At 49.4% G+C, this 26,961-nt stretch overlaps 1 long non-coding RNA gene and 1 pseudogene across 3 annotated transcripts; both read left to right on the top strand.

The window, feature by feature from the left end:
• On the top strand, nt 1–26,961 carry LOC127920096 (recombining binding protein suppressor of hairless-like; annotated as a pseudogene). The gene is made up of 8 exons (XR_008105080.1): nt 1–555; nt 2,442–2,616; nt 7,410–7,547; nt 9,925–10,037; nt 17,391–17,538; nt 20,392–20,547; nt 22,370–22,473; nt 22,896–26,961. The product of XR_008105080.1 is annotated as a recombining binding protein suppressor of hairless-like (transcript).
• LOC127920097 (uncharacterized) lies at nt 20,654–22,361 on the top strand. 2 transcript variants are annotated; one of them, XR_008105082.1, is made up of 4 exons: nt 20,654–20,808; nt 20,912–21,238; nt 21,566–21,821; nt 22,075–22,361. It is a non-coding gene; the product is annotated as an uncharacterized LOC127920097 (long non-coding RNA). The 2 variants fall into 2 exon arrangements; XR_008105083.1 differs by lacking the exons at nt 20,654–20,808; nt 20,912–21,238 and having other exon boundaries at nt 21,522–21,821; nt 22,075–22,178; nt 22,229–22,361.

Raw genomic sequence — 26,961 nt, 5'->3', positions numbered from 1 at the left:
CTTCTGCCCTCCTCCTTGTATCTATCTGATGGGCTGATCTGTCTGTCCTGTAGGTTCTTCTGTCCTCCTCCTTGTATCTATCTGATGGGCTGATCTGTCTGTCCTGTAGGTTCTTCTGCCCTCCTCCTTGTATCTATCTGATGGGCTGATCTGTCTGTCCTGTAGGTTCTTCTGTCCTCCTCCTTGTATCTATCTGATGGGCTGATCTGTCTGTCCTGTAGGTTCTTCTGTCCTCCTCCTTGTATCTATCTGATGGGCTGATCTGTCTGTCCTGTAGGTTCTTCTGCCCTCCTCCTTGTATCTATCTGATGGGCTGATCTGTCTGTCCTGTAGGTTCTTCTGTCCTCCTCCTTGTATCTATCTGATGGGCTGATCTGTCTGTCCTGTAGGTTCTTCTGCCCTCCTCCTTGTATCTATCTGATGGGCTGTGGCTGGAAGAAGAAGACAGAGGAGATGGAGAGAGAGGGCAGTTCAGAGCAGGAGGCTCAGCCCTGTGCCTTTATAGGGATAGGAAACAGTGACCAGGAGATGCAGCAACTCAACATAGAGGGGAAGGTAAGGGACAACACACACACACACACACACACACACACACACACACACACACACACACACACACACACAGAGGGAGAGTCACACTGACACACACACACACACACACACACACACACACACACACACACACACACACACACACACAGAGGGAGAGTCACACTGACACACACACACACACACACACACACACACACACACAGAGGGAGAGTCGCACTGACACACACAGACACGCTGACTGAAACCCACATTTCCTCATTTACTCTCCCCAGAATGTCTGCAAGGGTAAAACCGTGTGTCTACACACACACACACACACACACACACACACACACACACACACACACACACACACACACACACACACACACACACACACACAGAGAGAGAGGCAGAACAGTGAAACACACCTCCCTCAGTCTTTCCCCACAGAACTTCTGCATGACTGAAAATCCTGTTTCCACACTCAAATCTCCTTCTCTCTCCCCCCTCTCTCTCCTTCTCTCTCTCCTCTCCTTCTCCCTCCCCTTCTCCTCTCTCCTTCTCTCTCTCTCCTCTCTTCTCTCCCCTCTCCTTCTCCCCTCCTTCTCCTCTCTCCCCCTCTCCTTCTCTCCTCTCTCCCATCTCCTCTCTCCCCCCTCTTCTCTCCCCCTTTCTCCTTCTCTCCTCTCTTCTCCCCTCTCTCTCCCTTCTCTCTCTCCCCCTCCTTCTCTCTCTCCCCCTCTCCTTCTCTCTCTCCCCCCTCTCCTTCTCTCTCTCCCCCCCTCCTTCTCTCTCTCCCCCTCTCCTTCTCTCTCTCCCCCTCTCCTTCTCTCTCTCCCCCTCTCCTTCTCTCTCTCCCCCTCTCCTTCTCTCTCTCCCCCTCTCCTTCTCTCTCTCCCCCTCTCCTTCTCTCTCTCTCTCCCCTCTCCTCTCTCTCCCCCCCTCTTCTCTCTCTCCCTCCCTCTCCTTCTCTCTCTCCCCCTCTCCTTCTCTCTCTCCCCCTCTCCTTCTCTCTCTCCCTCTCTCCTTCTCTCTCCTCTCTCTCTCTCCCCCTCTTCTTCTCTCTCCCCCTCTCCTTCTCTCTCTCCCCCTCTCCTTCTCTCTCTCCCCTCTCCTTCTCTCTCCCCCTCTCCTTCTCTCTCTCCCCCCTCTCCTTCTCTCTCTCCCCCTCTCCTTCTCTCTCTCCCCCTCTCCTTCTCTCTCTCCCTCCTCTCCTTCTCTCTCTCCCTCTCTCTTCTCTCTCTCCCTCCTCTCCTTCTCTCTCTCCCTCCTCTCCTTCTCTCTCTCCCCCTCTCCTTCTCTCTCTCTCCTCCTCTCTCTCTCTCCCTCCTCTCTCTCTCTCTCCCTCCTCTCCTTCTCTCTCTCCCTCCTCTCCTTCTCTCTCCTCTCCTTCTCTCTCTCCCCTCTCCTTCTCTCTCTCCCCCTCCTCCTCCTTCTCTCTCTCCTCTCCTCCTCTCTCTCTCCTCTCCTCTCCTCTCCTCTCTCTCTCTCCCCTCTCCTTCTCTCTCTCCCCCTCCTCTCCTTCTCTCTCTCCCCCTCTCCTTCTCTCTCCCCTCCTCCTCTCTCTCTCCCTCCTCTCCTCTCTCTCTCTCCCTCCTCCTCTCTCTCTCTCCCCTCTCTCTTCTCTCTCTCCCCCTCTCCTTCTCTCTCTCTCCTCTCTCTCTCTCCTCTCCTTCTCTCTCTCCCTCCTCTCCTTCTCTCTCTCCCTCCTCTCCTTCTCTCTCCTCTCATTCTCTCTCTCTCCTCTCCTTCTCTCTCTCTCTCTCTCTCTCTCCTCTCTCTCTCTCTCTCTCTCTCCTCTCCTCTCTCTCTCTCTCTCCTCTCCTTCTCTCTCTCTCTCTCCTCTCCTTCTCTCTCTCTCCCCTCCCCTTCTCCCCCCTCCCCTTCTCTCTCCCCCCTCCCTCCAGGACTTCTGCACAGCTAAGACTCTATACATCAGTGACAGTGACAAGAGGAAACACTTCATGCTGTCAGTCAAGATGTTCTATGGTAACAGTACAGACATAGGAGTCTTCCTTAGTAAGAGGATCAAAGTTATCTCAAAACCGTCCAAGAAGAAACAGTCTCTGAAGAACGCTGACCGTGAGTATGGAGAGGAACACGCATGACTAGGACCACACGCACACACACATTTCCACAGTAATGGATAATAAATGTGTATTAGAGTATCAGATATTATAAAATCGTTTTTTCTGTTTTAAATGTTTTTTTATAGGGTTCTATAGGGCTCTGGTCTAAAGTAGTGCACTACATAGGGAATAGGGTTCTATAGGGCTCTGGTCTAAAGTAGTGCACTACATAGGGAATAGTGTTCTATAGGGCTCTGGTCTAAAGTAGTGCACTACATAGGGAATAGTGTTCTATAGGGCTCTGGTCTAAAGTAGTGCACTACATAGGGAATAGGGTTCTATAGGGCTCTGGTCTAAAGTAGTGCACTACATAGGGAATAGTGTTCTATAGGGCTCTGGTCTAAAGTAGTGCACTACATAGGGAATAGGGTTCTATAGGGCTCTGGTCTAAAGTAGTGCACTACATAGGGAATAGTGTTCTATAGGGCTCTGGTCTAAAGTAGTGCACTACATAGGGAATAGGGTTCTATAGGGCTCTGGTCTAAAGTAGTGCACTACATAGGGAATAGGGTTCTATAGGGCTCTGGTCTAAAGTAGTGCACTACATAGGGAATAGGGTTCTATAGGGCTCTGGTCTAAAGTAGTGCACTACATAGGGAATAGGGTTCTATAGGGCTCTGGTCTAAAGTAGTGCACTACATAGGGAATAGGGTTCCATAGGGCTCTGGTCTAAAGTAGTGCACTACATAGGGAATAGGGTTTTATAGGGCTCTGGAATTTTAATGGTTATTTGTAGAAGTCCATAGTCTACAAAAATGTATTTTCTACAACGGAGAGGATTTTCAAATACCTTTTTTTTATTCATACATTAATATTCAACTACTTTTAATTTCAAATAAAATATATCTGCATGCTTTAAGTGCAATTGCAGATGCTCTCACCACACACACACAGGATGCTCTCACCACACACACACAGGATGCTCTCACCACACACACAGGATGCTCTCACCACACACACAGGATGCTCTCACCACACACACAGGATGCTCTCACCACACACACAGGATGCTCTCACCACACACACAGGATGCTCTCACCACACACACAGGATGCTCTCACCACACACACAGGATGCTCTCACCACACACACAGGATGCTCTCACCACACACACAGGATGCTCTCACCACACACACAGGATGCTCTCACCACACACACAGGATGCTCTCACCACACACACAGGATGCTCTCACCACACACACACACGATGCTCTCACCACACACACACAGGATGCTCTCACCACACACACACACAGGATGCTCTCACCACACACACACAGGATGCTCTCACCACACACACACAGGGATGCTCTCACCACACACACACACAGGATGCTCTCACCACACACACACAGGATGCTCTCACCACACACACACACAGGATGCTCTCACCACACACACACAGGATGCTCTCACCACACACACACACAGGATGCTCTCACCACACACACACAGGATGCTCTCACCACACACACACAGGATGCTCTCACCACACACACACAGGATGCTCTCACCACACACACACAGGATGCTCTCACCACACACACACACAGGATGCTCTCACACACACTCTCACACACACACACAGGATGCTCTCACCACACACACACAGGATGCTCTCACCACACACACACAGGATGCTCTCACCACACACACACAGGATGCTCTCACCACACACACACAGGATGCTCTCACCACACACACACACACAGGATGCTCTCACCACACACACACACACACACACACAGGATGCTCTCACCACACACACACAGGATGCTCTCACCACACACACACAGGATGCTCTCACCACACACACACAGGATGCTCTCACCACACACACACACAGGATGCTCTCACCACACACACACACACAGGATGCTCTCACCACACACACACACAGGATGCTCTCACCACACACACACACAGGATGCTCTCACCACACACACACACAGGATGCTCTCACCACACACACACACAGAATGCTCTCACCACACACACACACACACACACACACACACACACAGATGCTCTCACCACACACACACACAGGATGCTCTCACCACACACACACACACACGGATGCTCTCACCACACACACACACACAGGATGCTCTCACCACACACACACACAGGATGCTCTCACCACACACACACACACAGGATGCTCTCACCACACACACACACACAGGATGCTCTCACCACACACACACACACACAGGATGCTCTCACCACACACACACACACAGGATGCTCTCACCACACACACACACACACACACACAGGATGCTCTCACCACACACACACACACACAGGATGCTCTCACCACACACACACACACACACACAGGATGCTCTCACCACACACACACACACACAGGATGCTCTCACCACACACACACACACACAGGATGCTCTCACCACACACACACACACACACACACTCATACACCACACACACACACACACACAGGATGCTCTCACCACACACACACACACACACACAGGATGCTCTCACCACACACACACACACACACACACACAGGATGCTCTCACCACACACACACACACACACACACAGGATGCTCTCACCACACACACACACACACACACACACAGGATGCTCACTACACACACACACACACACACACACACACACACAGATGCTCTCACCACACACACACACACACACACACAGGATGCTCTCACACACACACACACACACACAGGATGCTCACACCACACACACACACACACACACAGGATGCTCTCACCACACACACACACACACACACATGCTCACACACACACACACACACACACACACACAGGATGCTCTCACCACACACACACACACACACACAGGATGCTCTCACCACACACACACACACACACACAGGATGCTCTCACCACACACACACACAGGATGCTCTCACCACACACACACACACAGGATGCTCTCACCACACACACACACACAGGATGCTCTCACCACACACACACAGGATGCTCTCACCACACACACACACAGGATGCTCTCACCACACACACACACACACAGGATGCTCTCACCACACACACACACACACACACACGCACAGGATGCTCTCACCACATTAAGAGAAGATTTATGGTTACATAGAACTGACTGAGTATGAACACACACACACACACACACACACACACACACACACACACACACACACACGCTTGATGCGCAGTGGTACGGTTTTCCTGAGTGGTTTCGGTACAAAGGTCTTTTTTTACTCTGTCATAACTCTGCTGTTTTCATTTGACAATGATCAACTTCAAAGTGGGGTCTCTCTTTCATGATCTCTTCATGAATGCATATCTAACCTACTCTCTCCCTACTCTCTCCCTCACTCCCTACCCTCTCCCTCACTCCCTACCCTCTCCCTCACTCCCTACCCTCTCCCTCACTCCCTACCCTCTCCCTCACTCCCTACCCTCTCCCTCACTCCCTACCCTCTCCTCACTCCCTACCCTCTCCCTCACTCCCTACCCTCTCCCTCACTCCCTACCCTCTCCCTCACTCCCTACTCTCTCCCTCACTCCCTACTCTCTCCCTCACTCCCTACCCTCTCCCTCACTCCCTACCCTCTCCCTCCCTCACTCCCTACCCTCTCCCTCCCTCACTCCCTACCCTCTCCCTCCCTCCTCCCTACCCTCTCCCTCCCTCACTCCCTACCCTCTCCCTCCCTCACTCCCTACCCTCTCCCTCCCTCACTCCCTACCCTCTCCCTCCCTCACTCCCTACCCTCTCCCTCCCTCACTCCCTACCCTCTCCCTCCCTCACTCCCTACCCTCTCCCTCCCTCACTCCCTACCCTCTCCCTCCCTCACTCCCTACCCTCTCCCTCTCCTCACTCCCTACCCTCTCCCTCCTCTCACTCCCTACCCTCTCCCTCTCCCTCCCTCTCCCTACCCTACTCCTCTCCCTCACTCCCTACCCTCTCCTCTCTCTCCTCCCTACCCTCTCCCTCTCTCTCACTCCCTACCCTACTCCCTCCCTCACTCCCTACCCTACTCCCTCTCTCTCACTCCCTACCCTACTCCCTCTCTCTCACTCCCTACCCTACTCCCTCACTCCCTACCCTACTCCCTCACTCCCTACCCTACCTCCCTCACTCCCTACCCTACTTCCTACTCCCTACTCCCTCACTCCCTACCCTCTCCCTCCCTCCTCCCTACCCTACTCCCTCACTCCCTACCCTTTGCCCTCACTCCCTACCCTCTCCCTCACTCCCTTGCCTACTCCCTACCCTCCCTACCCCTACCCTCCCTCCTCCCTACCCTTAACCTCCCTCACTCCCTACCCTACTCCCTCACTCCCTCTCCCTCACTCCCTCTCCCTCACTCCCTACCCTCTCACTCCCTACCCTTTGCCTCACTCCCCTCCTCCCTACCCTCTCCCTCACTCCCTACCCTCTCCCTCACTCCCTACCCTCTCCCTCACTCCCTACCCTCTCCCTCACTCCCTACCCTCTCCCTCCCTCCCTACCCTCTCCCCCTACCCTACCCTCTCACTCCCTACCCTCTCCCTCACTCCCTACCCTCTCCCTCACTCCTTACCCTACTCCCTCACTCCCTACTCACTCCCTACCCTACTCCCTCACTCCCTACCCTACTCCCTACTCTCTCCCTCACTCCCTACCCTCTCCCTCACTCCCTACCCTCTCCCTCACTCCCTACCCTCTCCCTCACTCCCTACCCTCTCCCTCTCTCTCTAGTGTGTATAGCGTCAGGGACCAAGGTTGCGTTGTTTAACCGGCTGCGTTCTCAGACCGTCAGTACCCGCTACCTACACGTGGAGGGAGGGAACTTCCATGCCAGTTCACAACAGTGGGGAGCCTTCTACATACACCTCTGTAAGTTACCCCTCCCTCCTCTCCTTCGGCCCCGCCCCTCTCCTCCCTTCGGCCCCGCCCCTCTCTTCCCTCCGGCCCCGCCCCTCTCTTCCCTCCGGCCCCGCCCCTCTCTTCCCTCCGGCCCATTTCCTTAATATCTTCACTTTCCTCTAATAGCTTCCTCTGTCTTCCGTCTGAACTCTCTCTCCTCCTCTGTTTCAGCCAATCATGTTGTTTCTCTGTTGATTATGCTGCATTGCCATGGTGATGTCGAAGTCAATGCCACCCAGACAAGACTTCAGATAAAGATGTATAGCATCATATAAAGGGTTGTTATAGTAACTATATATAGATATATAGCATCTTATAGAGTTGTTATAGTAACTGTATATAGATATATAGAGGGTTGTTATAGTAACTATATATAGCGTCATATAGAGGGTTGTTATAGTAACTATATATGGAGGGTTGTTATAGTAACTATATATAGATGTATAGCATCTTATAGAGTTGTTATAGTAACTGTATATAGATATATAGAGGGTTGTTATAGTAACTATATATGGAGAGTAACTATATATGGAGGGGTCGTTATAGTAACTATATATGGTAAGTAACTATATATGGAGAGGGTCGTTATAGTAACTATATATGGAGAGGAGTCGTTATAGTAACTATATATGGAGAGCGTTAGTATAGTAACTATAGTAACTATATATGGAGAGGGTCGTTATAGTAACTATATATGGAGAGGGTCGTTATAGTAACTATATATGGAGAGGGTCGTTATAGTAACTATATATGGAGAGGGTCGTTATAGTAACTATATATGGAGAGGGTCGTTATAGTAACTATATATGGAGAGGGTCGTTATAGTAACTATATATGGAGAGGGTCGTTATAGTAACTATATATGGAGAGGGTCGTTATAGTAACTATATATGGAGAGGGTCGTTATAGTAACTATATATATATATGGAGAGGGTCGTTATAGTAACTATATATGGAGAGGGTCGTTATAGTAACTATATATATGGAGAGGGTCGTTATAGTAACTATATATGGAGAGGGTCGTTATAGTAACTATATATGGAGAGGGTATAGTAACTATATATGGAGAGGGTCGTTATAGTAACTATATATGGAGAGGGTAACTATTATAGTAACTATATATGGAGGAGGGTCGTTATAGTAACTATATATGGAGAGGGTCTTATAGTAACTATATATGGAGAGGGTTATAGTAACTATATATGGAGAGGGTCGTTATAGTAACTATATATGGAGAGGGTCGTTATAGTAACTATATATATATGGAGAGGGTCGTTATAGTAACTATATATGGAGGAGTCGTTAACTATATATGGAGAGGTCGTTACAGTAACTATATATGGAGAGGGTCGTTATAGTAACTATATATGGATAGTAACTATATATGGAGGGGTCGTTATAGTAACTATATATGGAATGTCGTTATAGTAACTATATATGGAGAGGTCGTTATAGTAACTATATATGGAGGGGTCGTTATAGTAACTATATATGGAGGGTCGTTATAGTGACTATATATGGAGGGTCGTTATAGTGACTATATATGGAGGGTCTGTTATAGTGTCAACTATATATGGAGAGGGTCGTTATAGTGACTATATATGGAGAGGGTCGTAACTATAGTCAACTATATATGGAGAGGGTCGTTATAGTAACTATATATGGAGAGGGTCGTTATAGTAACTATATATGGAGGGGTCGTTATAGTAACTATATATGGAGAGGGTCGTTATAGTAACTATATGGATGTTCCTACATATTCACTATGAGGAGTCGTTATAGTAACTATATATGGAGAGGGTCGTTCTACATATAGTAACTATATATGGAGAGGTCTATATATGGAGGGGTCGTTATAGTAACTATATATGGAGAGGTAACTATGTCTGGAGTATAGTAACTATATATGGAGGGTCGTTATAGTAACTATATATGGAGAGGGTCGTTATAGTAACTATATATGGAGGGTCGTTATAGTAACTATATATGGAGGGTCGTTATAGTAACTATATATGGAGGGTCGTTATAGTAACTATATATGGAGGGTCGTTATGGTAACTATATATGGAGAGGGTCGTTATGGTAACTATATATGGAGGGTCGTTATGGTAACTATATATGGAGAGGGTCGTTATGGTAACTATATATGGAGGGTCGTTATGGTAACTATATATGGAGAGGGGTCGTTATGGTAACTATATATGGAGAGGGTCGTTATAGTAACTATATATGGAGAGGGTCGTTATAGTAACTATATATGGAGAGGGTCGTTATGGTAGGGCTGGTTTCAGTTATTAAGTTATTAAATGTGTTTCCTACAGTAGTAACGATGACTCTCTCCCTATAGTGGAGGAGGAAGAGCCGGAAGGGGAGGAGTTTGCAGTGAGGGATGGATACATCCACTATGGTCAGACTGTCAAACTGGTCTGTTCTGTCACTGGTATGGCGCTGCCTAGACTGGTACGTACCAACGTGTCTCACCTCTCTACCTACAGGTCTGTCTGTCTGTCTGCTGTTCCTACATATTCACCTCTCTACCTACAGGTCTGTCTGCTGTTCCTACATATTCACCTCTCTACCTACAGGTCTGTCTGTCTCCTGTTCCTACATATTCACCTCTCTACCTACTCTCCCAGGTGATGTGTGATAATCAGGGTGTCTCTCACCTCCTCCCCAGGTGATGTGTGATAATCAGGGTGTCTCTCACCTCCTCCCCAGGTGATGTGTGATAATCAGGGTGTCTCTCACCTCCCCCCAGGTGATGTGTGATAGATAATCAGGGTGTCTCTCACCTCCTCCCCAGGTGATGTGTGATAGATAATCAGGGTGTCTCTCACCTCCTCCCCAGGTGATGTGTGATAGATAATCAGGGTGTCTCTCACCTCCTCCCCAGGTGATGTGTGATAGATAATCAGGGTGTCTCTCACCTCCTCCCCAGGTGATGTGTGATAGATAATCAGGGTGTCTCTCACCTCCTCCCCAGGTGATGTGTGATAATCAGGGTGTCTCTCACCTCCTCCCCAGGTGATGTGTGATAATCAGGGTGTCTCTCACCTCCTCCCCAGGTGATGTGTGATAATCAGGGTGTCTCTCACCTCCTCCCCAGGTGATGTGTGATAATCAGGGTGTCTCTCACCTCCCCCAGGTGATGTGTGATAGATAATCAGGGTGTCTCTCACCTCCCCCAGGTGATGTGTGATAATCAGGGTGTCTCTCACCTCCCCCAGGTGATGTGTGATAATAAGAGGGTGTCTCTCACCTCCTCCCCAGGTGATGTGTGATAATCAGGGTGTCTCTCACCTCCTCCCCAGGTGATGTGTGATAGATAATCAGGGTGTCTCTCACCTCCCCCCAGGTGATGTGTGATAGATAAGCAGGATGTCTCTAACCTCCCCCAGGTGATGTGTCAGGGTGTCTCACCTCCTCCCCAGGTGATGTGTGATAATCAGGGTGTCTCTCACCTCCTCCCCAGGTGATGTGTGATAGATAAGCAGGGTGTCTCTCACCTCCCCCCCAGGTGATGTGTGATAGATAAGCAGGGTGTCTCTCACCTCCCCCAGGTGATGTGTGATAGATAAGCAGGCTGTCTCTCACCTCCTACCCAGGTGATGTGTGATAATCAGGGTGTCTCTCACCTCCCCCAGGTGATGTGTGATAGATAATCAGGGTGTCTCTCACCTCCTCCCCAGGTGATGTGTGATAATCAGGGTGTCTCTCACCTCCTCCCCAGGTGATGTGTGATAATCAGGGTGTCTCTCACCTCCTCCCCAGGTGATGTGTGATAATCAGGGTGTCTCTCACCTCCTCCCCAGGTGATGTGTGATAATCAGGGTGTCTCTCACCTCCTCCCCAGGTGATGTGTGATAATCAGGGTGTCTCTCACCTCCTCCCCAGGTGTGTGTGATAATCAGGGTGTCTCTCATAGGTGATGTGTAGATAATCAGGGTGTCTCTCACCTCCCCCCCAGGTGATGTGTGATAATAATCAGGGTGTCTCTCACCTCCTCCCCAGGTGATGTAATCAGTGATAGATAATCAGGGTGTCTCTCACCTCCTCCCCAGGTGATGTGTGATAGATAATCAGGGTGTCTCTCACCTCCTCCCCAGGTGATGTGTGATAATCAGGGTGTCTCTCACCTCCTCCCCAGGTGATGTGTGATAATCAGGGTGTCTCTCACCTCCTCCCCAGGTGATGTGTGATAATCAGGGTGTCTCTCACCTCCTCCCCAGGTGATGTGTGATAATAATCAGGGTGTCTCTCACCTCCTCCCCAGGTGATGTGTGATAGATAATCAGGGTGTCTCTCACCTCCTCCCCAGGTGATGTGTGATAGATAATCAGGGTGTCTCTCACCTCCTCCCCAGGTGATGTGTGATAATCAGGGTGTCTCTCACCTCCTCCCCAGGTGATGTGTGATAGGTGATGTGTCAGGTGATGTGTGATAATAATCAGGGTGTCTCTCACCTCCTCCCCAGGTGATGTGTGATAGATAATCAGGGTGTCTCTCACCTCCTCCCCAATCAGGGTGTCTCTCACCTCCTCCCCAGGTGATGTGTGATAGATAATCAGGGTGTCTCTCACCTCCCCCCAGGTGATGTGTGATAATCAGGGTGTCTCTCACCTCCTCCCCAGGTGATGTGTGATAGATAATCAGGGTGTCTCTCACCTCCTCCCCAGGTGATGTGTGATAGATAATCAGGGTGTCTCTCACCTCCTCCCCAGGTGATGTGTGATAGATAATCAGGGTGTCTCTCACCTCCTCCCCAGGTGATGTGTGATAATCAGGGTGTCTCTCACCTCCTCCCCAGGTGATGTGTGATAATCAGGGTGTCTCTCACCTCCTCCCCAGGTGATAGATAAGCAGGGTGTCTCTCACCTCCTCCCCAGGTGATGTGTGATAATCAGGGTGTCTCTCACCTCCTCCCCAGGTGATGTGTGATAATCAGGGTGTCTCTCACCTCCTCCCCAGGTGATGTGTGATAGATAATCAGGGTGTCTCTCACCTCCTCCCCAGGTGATGTGTGATAATCAGGGTGTCTCTCACCTCCTCCCCAGGTGATGTGTGATAGATAAGGGTGTCAGGTGATGTCTCTAATCACCTCCCCCCCCAGGTGATGTGTGATAATAATCAGGGTGTCTCTCACCTCCCCCCAGGTGATGTGTGATAGATAATCAGGGTGTCTCTCACCTCCTCCCCAGGTGATGTGTGATAATCAGGGTGTCTCTCACCTCCTCCCCAGGTGATGTGTGATAATAATCAGGGTGTCTCTCACCTCCTCCCCAGGTGATGTGTGATAATCAGGGTGTCTCTCATCCTCCCCAGGTGATGTGTGATAGATAATCAGGGTGTCTCTCACCTCCTCCCCAGGTGATGTGTGATAGATAATCAGGGTGTCTCTCACCTCCCCCCAGGTGATGTGTGATAGATAATCAGGGTGTCTCTCACCTCCCCCCAGGTGATGTGTAGATAATCAGGGTGTCTCTCACCTCCCCCCAGGTGATGTGTGATAGATAATCAGGGTGTCTCTCACCTCCTCCCCAGGTGATGTGTGATAATCAGGGTGTGTCTCACCTCCTCCCCAGGTGATGTGTGATAATCAGGGTGTCTCTCACCTCCTCCCCAGGTGATGTGTGATAATCAGGGTGTCTCTCACCTCCTCCCCAGGTGATGTGTGATAATAATCAGGGTGTCTCTCACCTCCTCCCCAGGTGATGTGTGATAATCAGGGTGTCTCTCACCTCCCCCCAGGTGATGTGTGATAGATAATCAGGGTGTCTCTCACCTCCTCCCAGGTGATGTGTGATAATAATCAGGGTGTCTCTCACCTCCTCCCCAGGTGATGTGTGATAGATAATCAGGGTGTCTCTCACCTCCTCCCCAGGTGATGTGTGATAGATAATCAGGGTGTCTCTCACCTCCTCCCCAGGTGATGTGTGATAGATAATCAGGGTGTGTCTCTCACCTCCTCCCCCCAGGTGATGTGTGATAGATAATCAGGGATGTCTCTCACCTCCTCCCCAGGTGATGTGTGGGTGTCTCTCATAGATAATCAGGGTGTCTCTCACCTCCTCCCCAGGTGATGTGTGAGATAATCAGGGTGTCTCTCACCTCCTCCCCAGGTGATGTGTGATAATCAGGGTGTCTCTCCCCACCTCCTCCCCCAGGTGATGTGTGATAATCAGGGTGTCTCTCACCTCCTCCCCAGGTGATGTGTGATAATCAGGGTGTCTCTCACCTCCTCCCCAGGTGATGTGTGATAGATAATCAGGGTGTCTCTCACCTCCTCCCCAGGTGATGTGTGATAGATAATCAGGGTGTCTCTCACCTCCTCCCCAGGTGATGTGTGATAATCAGGGTGTCTCTCCCCAGGTGATGTGTAGATAATCACCTCCCTCCCCCCAGGTGATGTGTGATAATAATCAGGGTGTCTCTCACCTCCTCCCCAGGTGATGTGTAATAGGGTGTCTCTCACCTCCTCCCCAGGTGATGGTGTCTAATCAGGGTGTCTCACCTCCTCCCCAGGTGATGTGTGATAGATAAGGTGATGTGGGTGTCTCTCACCTCCTCCCCAGGTGATGTGTGATAGATAATCAGGGTGTCTCTCACCTCCTCCCCAGGTGATGTGTGATAGATAATCAGGGTGTCTCTCACCTCCTCCCCAGGTGATGTGTGATAGATAATCAGGGTGTCTCTCACCTCCTCCCCAGGTGATGTGTGATAATAATCAGGGTGTCTCTCACCTCCTCCCCAGGTGATGTGTGATAGATAATCAGGGTGTCTCTCACCTCCTCCCCAGGTGATGTGATAGATAATCAGGGTGTCTCTCACCTCCTCCCCAGGTGATGTGTGATAGATAATCAGGGTGTCTCTCACCTCCTCCCCAGGTGATGTGTGATAATAATCAGGGTGTCTCTCACCTCCTCCCCAGGTGATGTGTAGATAATCAGGGTGTCTCACCTCCTCCCCAGGTGATGTGTGATAGATAATCAGGGTGTCTCTCACCTCCTCCCCAGGTGATGTGTGATAGATAATCAGGGTGTCTCTCACCTCCTCCCCAGGTGATGTGTGATAGATAACCTCAGGTGATGTCTCTCACCTCCTCCCCAGGTGATGTGTGATAGATAATCAGGGTGTCTCTCACCTCCTCCCCAGGTGATGTGTGATAATCAGGGTGTCTCTCACCTCCTCCCCAGGTGATGTGTGATAGATAATCAGGGTGTCTCTCACCTCCTCCCCAGGTGATGTGTGATAGATAATCAGGGTGTCTCTCACCTCCTCCCCAGGTGATGTGTGATAGATAATCAGGGTGTCTCTCACCTCCTCCCCAGGTGATGTGTGATAGATAATCAGGGTGTCTCTCCCTCCCCCCAGGTGATGTGTGATAGATAATCAGGGTGTCTCTCACCTCCTCCCCAGGTGATGTGTGATAGATAATCAGGGTGTCTCTCACCTCCTCCCCAGGTGATGTGTGATAGATAATCAGGGTGTCTCTCACCTCCTCCCCAGGTGATGTGTGATAGATAACCTCCTCCCCAGGTGATGTGTGATAGATCAGGGTGTCTCACCTCCTCCCCAGGTGATGTGTGATAGATAATCAGGGTGTCTCTCACCTCCTCCCCAGGTGATGTGTGATAATCAGGGTGTCTCTCACCTCCTCCCCAGGTGATGTGTGATAATCAGGGTGTCTCTCACCTCCTCCCCAGGTGATGTGTGTCTCTCATAGATAATCAGGGTGTCTCTCATAGATAAATCAGGGTGTCTCTCACCTCCCCCAGGTGATGTGTGATAATCAGGGTGTCTCTCACCTCCTCCCCAGGTGATGTGTGATAATAATCAGGGTGTCTCCTCCCCCAGGTGATGTGTGATAATAATCAGGGTGTCTCTCACCTCCTCCCCAGGTGATGATGTGATAGATAATCAGGGTGTCTCTCACCTCCTCCCCAGGTGATGTGTGATGATAGGTGATGTGTGATAATCAGGGTGTCTCTCACCTCCTCCCCAGGTGATGTGTGATAGATAATCAGGGTGTCTCTCACCTCCTCCCCAGGTGATGTGTGATAGATAATCAGGGTGTCTCTCACCTCCTCCCCAGGTGATGTGTGATAGATAATCAGGGTGTCTCTCACCTCCTCCCCAGGTGATGTGTGATAGATAATCAGGGTGTCTCTCACCTCCTCCCCAGGTGATGTGTGATAATCAGGGTGTCTCTCACCTCCTCCCCAGGTGATGTGTGATAATCAGGGTGTCTCTCACCTCCTCCCCAGGTGATGTGTGATAATCAGGGTGTCTCTCACCTCCTCCCCAGGTGATGTGTGATAGATAATCAGGGTGTCTCTCACCTCCTCCCAGGTGATGTGTGATAGATAATCAGGGTGTCTCTCACCTCCTCCCCAGGTGATGTGTGATAATCAGGGTGCCTCTCACCTCCTCCCCAGGTGATGTGTGATAGATAAGCAGGGTGCCTCTCACCTCCTCCCCAGGTGATGTGTGATAATCAGGGTGTCTCTCACCTCCTCCCCAGGTGATGTGTGATAATCAGGGTGTCTCTCAATCCCCAGGTGATGTGTGATAATCAGGGTGTCTCTCACCTCCCCCCCAGGTGATGTGGATGATAATCAGGGTGTCTCTCACCTCCTCCCCCCAGGTGATGTGTGATAGATAATCAGGGTGTCTCTCACCTCCTCCCCAGGTGATGTGTGATAGATAATCAGGGTGTCTCTCACCTCCTCCCCAGGTGATGTGTGATAATCAGGGTGTCTCTCATCCTCCCCAGGTGATGTGTGATAGATAGGGTGTCTCTCACCTCCTCCCCAGGTGATGTGTGATAGATAATCAGGGTGTCTCTCACCTCCTCCCCAGGTGATGTGTGATAATCAGGGTGTCTCTCACCTCCTCCCCAGGTGATGTGTAATCAGGGTGTCTCTCACCTCCTCCCCAGGTGATGTGTGTGATAATCAGGGTGTCTCTCACCTCCTCCCCAGGTGATGTGTGATAGATAATCAGGGTGTCTCTCACCTCCTCCCCAGGTGATGTAATCAGGGTGATAGGTGATATATCAGGGTGTCTCTCACCTCCTCCCCAGGTGATGTGTGATAGATAATCAGGGTGTCTCTCACCTCCCTCCCCAGGTGATGTGTGATAGATAATCAGGGTGTCTCTCACCTCCTCCCCAGGTGATGTGTGATAGATAAGCAGGGTGTCTCTCACCTCCTCCCCAGGTGATGTGTGATAGATAATCAGGGTGTCTCTCACCTCCTGATGTGTGATAGATAATCCTCTCACCTCCTCCCCAGGTGATGTGTGATAGATAATCAGGGTGTCTCTCACCTCCTCCCCAGGTGATGTGTGATAGATAATCAGGGTGTCTCTCACCTCCTCCCCAGGTGATGTGTGATAGATAATCAGGGTGTCTCTCACCTCCTCCCCAGGTGATGTGTGATAGATAATCAGGGTGTCTCTCACCTCCTCCCCAGGTGATGTGTGATAGATAATCAGGGTGTCTCTCACCTCCTCCCCAGGTGATGTGTGATAGATAATCAGGGTGTCTCTCACCTCCTCCCCAGGTGATGTGTGATAATCAGATAATCCTCCCCAGGTGATGTAGATAATCAGGGTGTCCTCACCTCCCCCCAGGTGATGTGTGATAGATAATCAGGGTGTCTCTCACCTCCTCCCCAGGTGATGTGTGATAGATAATCAGGGTGTCTCTCACCTCCTCCCCAGGTGATGTGTGATAGATAATCAGGGTGTCTCTCACCTCCTCCCCAGGTGATGTGTGATAGATAATCAGGGTGTCTCTCACCTCCTCCCCAGGTGATCCGTAAGGTGGACAAGCAGACAGCATTGATGGATGCAGGGTGTCTCTCACCCAGTGTCTCAGCTCCACAAGTGTTCCTTCTACCTGAAAGACACCGTGAGAATGTACCTCTGTCTCTCCCAGGAGAGAATCATTCAGTTCCAGGTACACACACACACACACACACACACACACACATGTGTGATAATCAGGGTGTCTCACACCTCCTAGCCCCTGATGTGTGATGGGTGATCGGTGAGTCAGGTTTGTTGTATCTGGTAATAGCTTTTCCCAGCCCTCTGTTCAATTAAATTCAGAGTTCCTTATTGGACCACTAGTTCATCTAGTCCCTCCCTGTTTAATGAGAGTTTCTTATTGGACCACTGGTTCATCTAGTCACTCCCTGTTTAATGAGAGTTTCTTATTGGACCACTAGTTCATCTAGTCCCTCCCCAGGTGTTTAATGAGAGTTTCTTATTGGACCATTAGTTCATCCTCCCCAGTCCATCTCCCTCCCCCAGGTTTAATGAGAGTTTCTTATTGGACCACTAGTTAATCTAGTCCCTCCCTGTTTAATGATGGTTTCTTATTGGACGACTAGTTCATCTAGTCCCTCCCTGTTTAATGAGGGTTTCTTATTGGACCACTAGTTCATCTAGTCCCTCCCTGTTTAATGAGGGTTTCTTATTGGACCACTAGTTCATCTAATCAGTCCTTCACCCAGGCCACGCCCTTCCCCAAAGAGACCAGGTCTGCGGTCAGGGTACGTTGTGGAACGATTCAGGGTGTCTCTCACGTTGTGGATAATCGGTCTCTCACCTCCGTGATGTGGATAATCGGGTGTCTCTCACCGTTCCCCGATGCGTTGATAATCAGGGTTCCGTCTCACCTCCTCGTTGTGGAAATCGGGTGTCTCGATGCGTTGTGGATACGGTTCGAGTGCGTTGTGTGATAGATAATCGGTCGACCTGCGTTGTGGATACGGTCGATCACGTTGTGGGTCGATGTGTTGTGGAACGGTTCTCTATGCGTTGATGGAAATCGGTTCTCACCTCCGTTGTGGAAATCGGTGTCTCACCTCCTCCCCAGGTGCGTTGTGGAGCGGTTGATGCGTTGTGGAACGGTTCGAAGTACGTTGTCCCCCAACGGTTGATAGATTGTGGAGCGGTTCCCAGGTGCGTTGTGGAACGGTTCGATGCGTTGTGGAACGTTCGTCCCTGATAATGAGGTTTCTTATTGGACCACTGGTGCGTTGTGGAACGGTTCATCTCATCCGTTGTGGAACGGTTCTCTCACCTCCGTTGTGGAACGGGTGTGCGTTCCCCCAGGTGATGGTGATGAACGTTCGTGTCGCTGCGTTGTCCCCCAGGTGATGTTGTGGAACGGTTCGATGCGTTGGGATGTGTGTTAATCGGTTCGTGTCTCTCACTCCCCAGTCCGGTACGTTGTGGAACGGTTCGGTACGTTGTGGAACGGTTCGGCACGTTGTGGAATGGTGATGCGTTGCGTTGTGTGGAACGGTTCCCAGGTGATGTTGTGGAACGGTTCTCTGCGTTCCCCCCAGGTGATGCGTTGTGGAACGGTTCGGCGCGTTGTGGAACGGTTCGGTTGTGTGTGGAACGGTTCGGTCACGTTCCGGTCGATGCGTTGTGGAACGGTTCGAGGTGATGTTGTAATCAGGGTGTCGGTCACCTCCTCCCCAGGTGATGTGTTGATGGAACGGTTCGATGCGTTGTGGAACGGTTCGACGCGTTGTGGAACGGTTCGATGCGTTGTGGAACCCCAGGTGATGTGTGATAGATAATCGGTTGATGGTTGTGTGAACGGTAATCGGTCGTCTGCGTTCCCCAGGTGATGTGTTAATCAGGTGTCTCTCACGGTCCGGTGATGCGTTGCGGGTCGACCGTTGCCCAACGGTCCGATGCGTTGCGATAACGGGTGTCTCTCACCTCCCCCCCAGGTGCGGTCGGTGCGTTGTGGAACTGAAGCGGTGTTGTACTGAATGACCAGTTGTTGTGTTTAATCGGGGAGGGGTTGGGGAATGCTGTCAGCATGGCCACTACCCTTTTTTAAATTACTCCACTCGTTTCTTCAAGCAACACCTCACCACAGTTCAAACCCCCGAGCTGACAAGGTACAAATCTGTCTTTCTGCCCCTGAACAGGCAGTTAACCCACTGTTCCCTTGTAGGCCGTCATTGAAAATAAGAATTTGTTCTTAACTGACTTGCCTGGTTAAATAAAGGTAAAATAAATCAAATACATTTTAAAAAACACCCACCAAGCAGGAGCGAAGTGTGTTCAAGGACGTTTTGGGGAGACGTGTCGTTCAGCACAAACTGTTCCGCATCTTAGCCCACGTGAACTCCAACTGAAGGCACCTCAGTAATGAGATCATAAACTACTAATTAGCTTATCTCCTCCCCCAGGCCACGCCCTTCCCCAAAAGACCAGTACGTAGATACATGACTAATTAGCATATGTCCTCTCCCAGGCCACGCCCTTCCCCAAAAGACCACTACGGAGGTAGATGACTAATTAGCATATCTCCTCCCCCAAGCCACGCCCTTCCCCAAAATACCCGTACGGAGGTAAATTACTAATTAGCATATCTCCTCCCCAGGCCACGCCTTTCCCCCAAAAGACCAGTAAGGAGGTAGATGACTAATTAGCATATCTCCTCCCCCAGGCCACACCCTACCCTAAGGAGCCCAGTACGGAGATAAATGACTAATTAGCATATCTCCTCCCCCAGGCCACGCCCTGCCCTAAGGAGCCCAGTACGGAGATAAATGACTAATTAGCATATCTCCTCCCCCAGGCCACACCCTACCCTAAGGAGCCCAGTACGGAGATAAATGACTAATTAGCATATCTCCTCCCCCAGGCCACACCCTACCCTAAGGAGCCCAGTATGGAGATAAATGACTAATTAGCATATCTCCTCCCCCAGGCCACACCCTACCCTAAGGAGCCCAGTACGGAGATAAATGACTAATTAGCATATCTCCTCCCCCAGGCCACGCCCTGCCCCAAAGAGCCCAGTAAGGAGATGATAAACGATGGAGCCTCCTGGACCATCATCAGTACAGACAAGGCAGAGTACACCTTCTACCAGGGGATGGGTCCTGTACCCTGTCCTGTTACACCAGTCCCTGTGGTGGAGAGTCTACAGGTACACACACACCTCCACACACACACACACACCTTCTACCAGGGGATGGGTCCTGTACCCTGTCCTGTTACACCAGTCCCTGTGGTGGAGAGTCTACAGGTACACACACACACCTTCTACCAGGGGATGGGTCCTGTACCCTGTCCTGTTACACCAGTCCCTGTGGTGGAGAGTCTGCAGGTACACACACACACCTTCTACCAGGGGGTGGGTCCTGTACCCTGTCCTGTTACACCAGTCCCTGTGGTGGAGAGTCTACAGGTACACACACACCTACACACACACACACACACCTTCTACCAGGGGATGGATGGGTCCTGTACCCTGTCCTGTTACACCAGTCCCTGTGGTGGAGAGTCTACAGGTACACACACCAAAACACACATTAACATATACCTAAACACACACCTTAATACACACAAACCAGTATATTCTCTACTGAGAGACACACCCACACTAACCCCTCTGTTGTCTCTAGTTGAATGGTGGAGGGGACAGGACCCACACTAACCCCTCTGTTGTCTCTAGTTGAATGGTGGAGGGGACAGGACCCACACTAACCCCTCTGTTGTCTCTAGTTGAATGGTGGAGGGGACAGGACCCACACTAACCCCTCTGTTGTCTCTAGTTGAATGGTGGAGGGGACAGGACCCACACTAACCCCTCTGTTGTCTCTAGTTGAATGGTGGAGGTGACAGGACCCACACTAACCCCTCTGTTGTCTCTCTAGTTGAATGGTGGAGGGGACAGGACCCACACTAACCCCTCTGTTCTCTCTAGTTGAATGGTGGAGGGGACAGGACCCACACTAACCCCTCTGTTGTCTCTAGTTGAATGGTGGAGGTGACAGGACCCACACTAACCCCTCTGTTGTCTCTCTAGTTGAATGGGGAGGTGACAGGACCCACACTGGTGGAGGTGACAGGACCCACACTAACCCCTCTGTTGTCTCTAGTTGAATGGTGGAGGTGACAGGACCCACACTAACCCCTCTGTTGTCTCTAGTTGAATGGTGGAGGGGACAGGACCCACACTAACCCCTCTGTTGTCTCTCTAGTTGAATGGTGGAGGGGACAGGACCCACACTAACCCCTCTGTTGTCTCTCTAGTTGAATGGTGGAGGGGACAGGACCCACACTAACCCCTCTGTTGTCTCTCTAGTTGAATGGTGGAGGGGACAGGACCCACACTAACCCCTCTGTTGTCTCTAGTTGAATGGTGGAGGTGACAGGACCCACACTAACCCCTCTGTTGTCTCTAGTTGAATGGTGGAGGTGACAGGACCCACACTAACCCCTCTGTTGTCTCTAGTTGAATGGTGGAGGGGACAGGACCCACACTAACCCCTCTGTTGTCTCTCTAGTTGAATGGTGGAGGGGACAGGACCCACACTAACCCCTCTGTTGTCTCTCTAGTTGAATGGTGGAGGGGACAGGACCCACACTAACCCCTCTGTTGTCTCTAGTTGAATGGTGGAGGGACAGGACCCACACTAACCCCTCTGTTGTCTCTAGTTGAATGGTGGAGGTGACAGGACCCACACTAACCCCTCTGTTGTCTCTCTAGTTGAATGGTGGAGGTGACAGGACCCACACTAACCCCTCTGTTGTCTCTCTAGTTGAATGGTGGAGGTGACAGGACCCACACTAACCCCTCTGTTGTCTCTAGTTGAATGGTGGAGGTGACAGGACCCACACTAACCCCTCTGTTGTCTCTCTAGTTGAATGGTGGAGGGGACAGGACCCACACTAACCCCTCTGTTGTCTCTAGTTGAATGGTGGAGGGGACAGGACCCACACTAACCCCTCTGTTGTCTCTCTAGTTGAATGGTGGAGGTGATGTGGCCATGTTGGAGCTGACAGGACAGAACTTTGCTCCAGATCTCCGAGTCTGGTTTGGAGATATCGAGGCTGACACCATGTACAGGTAAGCTGTTGTGTGAGTGACAGAGAGACGGCTGGCATGGTATCGTGTTACCGTGGTAACTGTATAATCGTTTAATTGAAGATTATGGATTAGGACTGTCATGTCATTAAAAAATACAATTATTAAAATGGTTATTTTATTTGTTTGTTTTTCTATGAACTCAATTTTTAAGAGGTCAGACTTGACCCAAAAGCAGTAAAAATGTAGAAGTGAGGTACCAACCACAGTCACAGCTGATATCTGGAGAGACCAGAGGAGGCTAACCTCTAACCAGTTTTAAAATTGTTGTTAAGTTAACGAACGACTGACTGAAGACTGGTGACATGCGGTCGAGTCCGTTTCCGTGGTAACGCGGACTGGACTCCACAACGTGCCGGATCTCGTGGTGAATCTGTCTTTTTGTCTAACCTCTTCTGTCCCAGGTGTGGAGAGAGCGTGCTCTGCGTGGTGCCTGACATCTCGGCCTTCAGAGAGGGGTGGCGCTGGGTCCGTCAGCCCGTCCAGGTCCCCGTCACCTTGGTCCGCAACGACGGAGTCATCTACTCCACGGCCCTCACCTTCACCTATACCCCAGAACCAGGCCCTCGTCTTCACTGCAGCGCTGCCGGAGCCATCCTCCAGACCCACAGTCACAGTATCTCCTCTTCGTCCTCATCCTCGCCTTCCTCAGGGAGTATGGGGATGGGAGGTTTAGGGGGGTTGGCGGAAGGACAGACGGGCTACGGGATTGGTCAAGGGGGAGGGTCAACCAATAGCGTTGGGTTGTTGTCGGGTTCATCGGTGATGTCAGTTTCGTCATAGCAGCGGGGAAGTGTGTGTGTGTGGGGGAGGTGAGAGGCTCATGGACCTGCTTTGGAACCACCCTCGCTCGCTCAAGGACTCTTTGGAAAGAGAGCGATTGAGTTGAGGAGGAGAAGGGAAGAAGAGAGATGAGGTTCTGATGAAAGACAGACCTGGATGGAGGCGGATCCCCTCTCTCTGGCGCCCCCGTGTGGTCGGTTGTGGACATGACACTGCAGCCTGGGTCATTCAGTCTGGGAGAGGTTTCACCTCGAGGATGACACAATAACTAGGAGCCCTTTTTATACATTTGTTGGAGAACAACTTTTTATATTTTATTTTCAACACTCTTTCTACAAAGTTTAGATATTTTTTTTGGCTCACAACAAAGGGCTTTGGTAATGATGGAGATATCACTCGTGTGCAGAGAAACGTCATTATTGTTTATGGGTGAAACATTTTATTATAGTAACCATTTCTTACGGACCAAGGAATATTATTGTTATTTTATTCTTTATGATATTTTATAAGCTTTTAGCCGAGGTACATTTTCAAATGTTGTTTTTTTTGTATTATAATGTTTTCGGGAGTACACCTTTTTGTTACCAAATAGTTGTTTTGTTTTTTTCTCCATTTGAGAACGAGAGAGGCATCTCTGAGGAGACGTGATTCAGGCTGCGTCTCAATCGCCTAAAAACTGGATTCCTCCCTTTATTAGTGTGAAAGAGTGACGCGACCTCTGGGTGCTTTGTGCAAGTCTTAAAGTCTGGAAAAGGTCAGGGTTGTAATTATCTGAAGAGTTGAACAACTGAAAGCAAACTCGCAGTAGGTTATCTCTCTCTCTACCCCATCTCTTCCACCTTCTCTGTCCTGTCCGGGTTAAGGAGAGGAAATTAGGCTTGGTGGTAAAGGGAGGAAGGAAGCCATTTTGAGACGGTTGACATGCACCCCATAATCTCAGACAGTTTCTTAGCAACCTTAAATCTTCCTGGCCAATCGCCTTAAATTGATCAGTCACCAGACCTTTTTAGAAGAAATGAAAAATATATACTTTTTTTTGTTTTTTTTTTTGTGTTTATATAAGGTTGTCGTTTTCTGAAACTGTCTAAGAGTGTTTGGTCGACACTCGTCAAGCCAAGGCCTGGGAATGTCTCATCATGTCGTTGGTCTCTGTCTCTCTAATGACACCTGATTTCCTAAATAGTGCACTACTTTAGACCAGGACTCTCCTATAGGGGATCCTAAATAGTGCACTACTTTAGACCAGGGCCCTCCTATAGGGGATCCTAAAATAGGGATTGGAGTGCCGTTTGGGATGCAGAAGTTGGTTTTTACACTACCGTTCGGGCCTCATTCCCAAATCGTCCCCTAGTAGACGTTTGTGTAAATCTGAGAGGATTGTACAGGTATTACCAATATGGTAATCACCCCTGTGGCCTTCTCGGCTTCGGGTAATTCATGCCATTTTTGATTACTTAGTGCATCTAGGGGTCATTTGCTTACCTGGTGCACGCTATCTATGGGCTAGGGATTGGTTTGGGACTGGGCAGAAGTCTTTTTTTTTTTTTTTTTTTACAAAGAGCTTTAAAAATGCCACAACTGCCTTTTTTAGCTTGTAACACTTTCAAGCAGCTCCCCCTCTTATCTATCTAATGAAGCCGTAGCATCAAACAGAAAATCACTTGCGTCGCTAAGCTGATAGCCCCACTACACTGTAAATGTAATTCGCTAAAGCGTCATTGGAATTCAATTGGCTAAGCTAATGGCTAATGCTACAATGTAATTCTATGAGTGAAGCTAAGCTAATGCTACTATGTAGTTCTATTTTAGTGAAGCTAAGCTAAGCTACAATGTAAGTCTAGTAGTGAAGCTAATGCTAATATGTAATTAATGTCACTTGGCTCTACAGCTAAACTTAATTGAAATCACGATGCCTTTTTTTTTTTAACACTCCCTAGCAAGAGACTGTTTTCTGTCTCACCACTGTCTGTTTTCTCACAAAGTAGCCTCTTTTTGTAGCTTAAGTGTTTCACACGTCACATTTTTAGGTAGCCTATCAGTCGGTGTGTTTTTATCTTCATTTTTGTTCATCATGAGGGAATCATTTTTTCCTATGTTCAGCAAACAACTACAATGTTTTCCCTTCGCTGTAGGAAAAAAAACGGTTATCGAAACGATTGCCAAATTATGTGTGTCCCAACTTTGTTGTGGATCAGGTCAGTGGTCCTGTCACCTGTTGCTTGCCTGTCATTGGTGCTGTACTACGCTGAAAGGGATGGTTGCTCTGTTACTATGGGAACAGGTTATGATCACACGTACTGTAACTGGCTCTAACTGATTTTGATTTGAGTTGTAACAGTTTTTTTATTTTTTTGCCGGTTTTCGTCTTGGATCAACGCTCGTATGGCTGTTTTTTGGTGTTATTAATTGATTTAAAAAAACCCTGTGGAAGTTATTTAGTTGGCAATCGGTTCTCAAATACAGGTCACCAGTTTTTTTTAACTTTCTTGGAAGAAAATTCTCTTTGTTCTGCTCTGCTTTTAATTGTGGTGTCTTGCCTCTTCTTAACAAGTACGAGGAACAATATAACTGTTCTCAAATCTGTGGTCCCCACTCAAACCCTAACCAGTATAAGCTAACACAACTATAAAACTGGCCTGGGATCATTTCTTACGTGATGATTTTTTTCCCTCCCTTCATTTGGTGTGGTGTCTCTTGGGTCGTTATTCACTAGGAAACTAAAACGGAATCTAACTCTGCAGGCAACGACCTGAACTTGTCTCAATAAGAAACGTTTGTTTTTCCCATTGCAAAACATTCTGCGTGATTTGCACTAATGAATACAACCCTGCCCCCCTAATGAATACAACCAAACCTTTTTCCTCCCTTCCCTGTTACAGCTAAACCACTCGTATTGCCTTAGCTCAGCCTATGGAGTGAGCCATCGCTGGTTCTGGTGGGCCGTAGTGTGAAGGCAGGATTTTGTTCCAGCTCTTAACATACCCAATTTAATCTAGCCTAATCGTGGTCAATAAATCAATTCAAGACCAGGAGTAGTGGCTTCATTTACAGTTGTGTTTGAGCAGGGTCGGGACAAATACCTGCACACACACACAACTCTTTTAAGACTAGAGTTGTGTACCCCGGCCTTATCTATAGTGTAGGTGAACCTAACGCAGAAATAGCCACCACTCTGTGGTTGTCTGGGTTGAAGACACTGATCTGATTCACACTAAATGGAGGCTTGACCAGTTCAGTACAGCTCGGGTTTGGCCCTGTAGTTGTGAATCAAGTGTTTGTTTTGTTTTTTTGCTTTCCTGAGAACTGAAATAATAAACAATACTCTTAACATGCCAAATGTATCAACTTTCCCCCCGTTTATAACTTTGTCTGAACGGGGACCCTAGTCCAATATACAGGTCATTACTTACATAGTCTGGTCAAATGTATCACTATGTAGGGAATAGGTTGCCAGTTCAGACAAAGTTTGTGATTTTCCTGCTTTGGACCTCTTGAAAGCCAGCACATAAAGAAGACAAGGCAAAATAAATCAAATGCATTGAGTTTGTTTTTTAAAAATGTCTCTGAATAAAATGTCTTTATGCCTTCAGGCTCTCTTGGTTGAGTGAGTCACTCTGAGAAAAAAAAAAGGGCAGGTCTGACAGCATTGGAGAAAGAAAAGGTCAAGAAATAAAAGTTGGGAGTTGG

Source organism: Oncorhynchus keta, unplaced genomic scaffold (genome assembly GCF_023373465.1).
Source record: "Oncorhynchus keta strain PuntledgeMale-10-30-2019 unplaced genomic scaffold, Oket_V2 Un_contig_18344_pilon_pilon, whole genome shotgun sequence".
Classification (NCBI taxonomy): Eukaryota; Metazoa; Chordata; class Actinopteri; order Salmoniformes; family Salmonidae; genus Oncorhynchus; species Oncorhynchus keta.
This window is presented reverse-complemented; position numbering and strand designations above follow the sequence as displayed.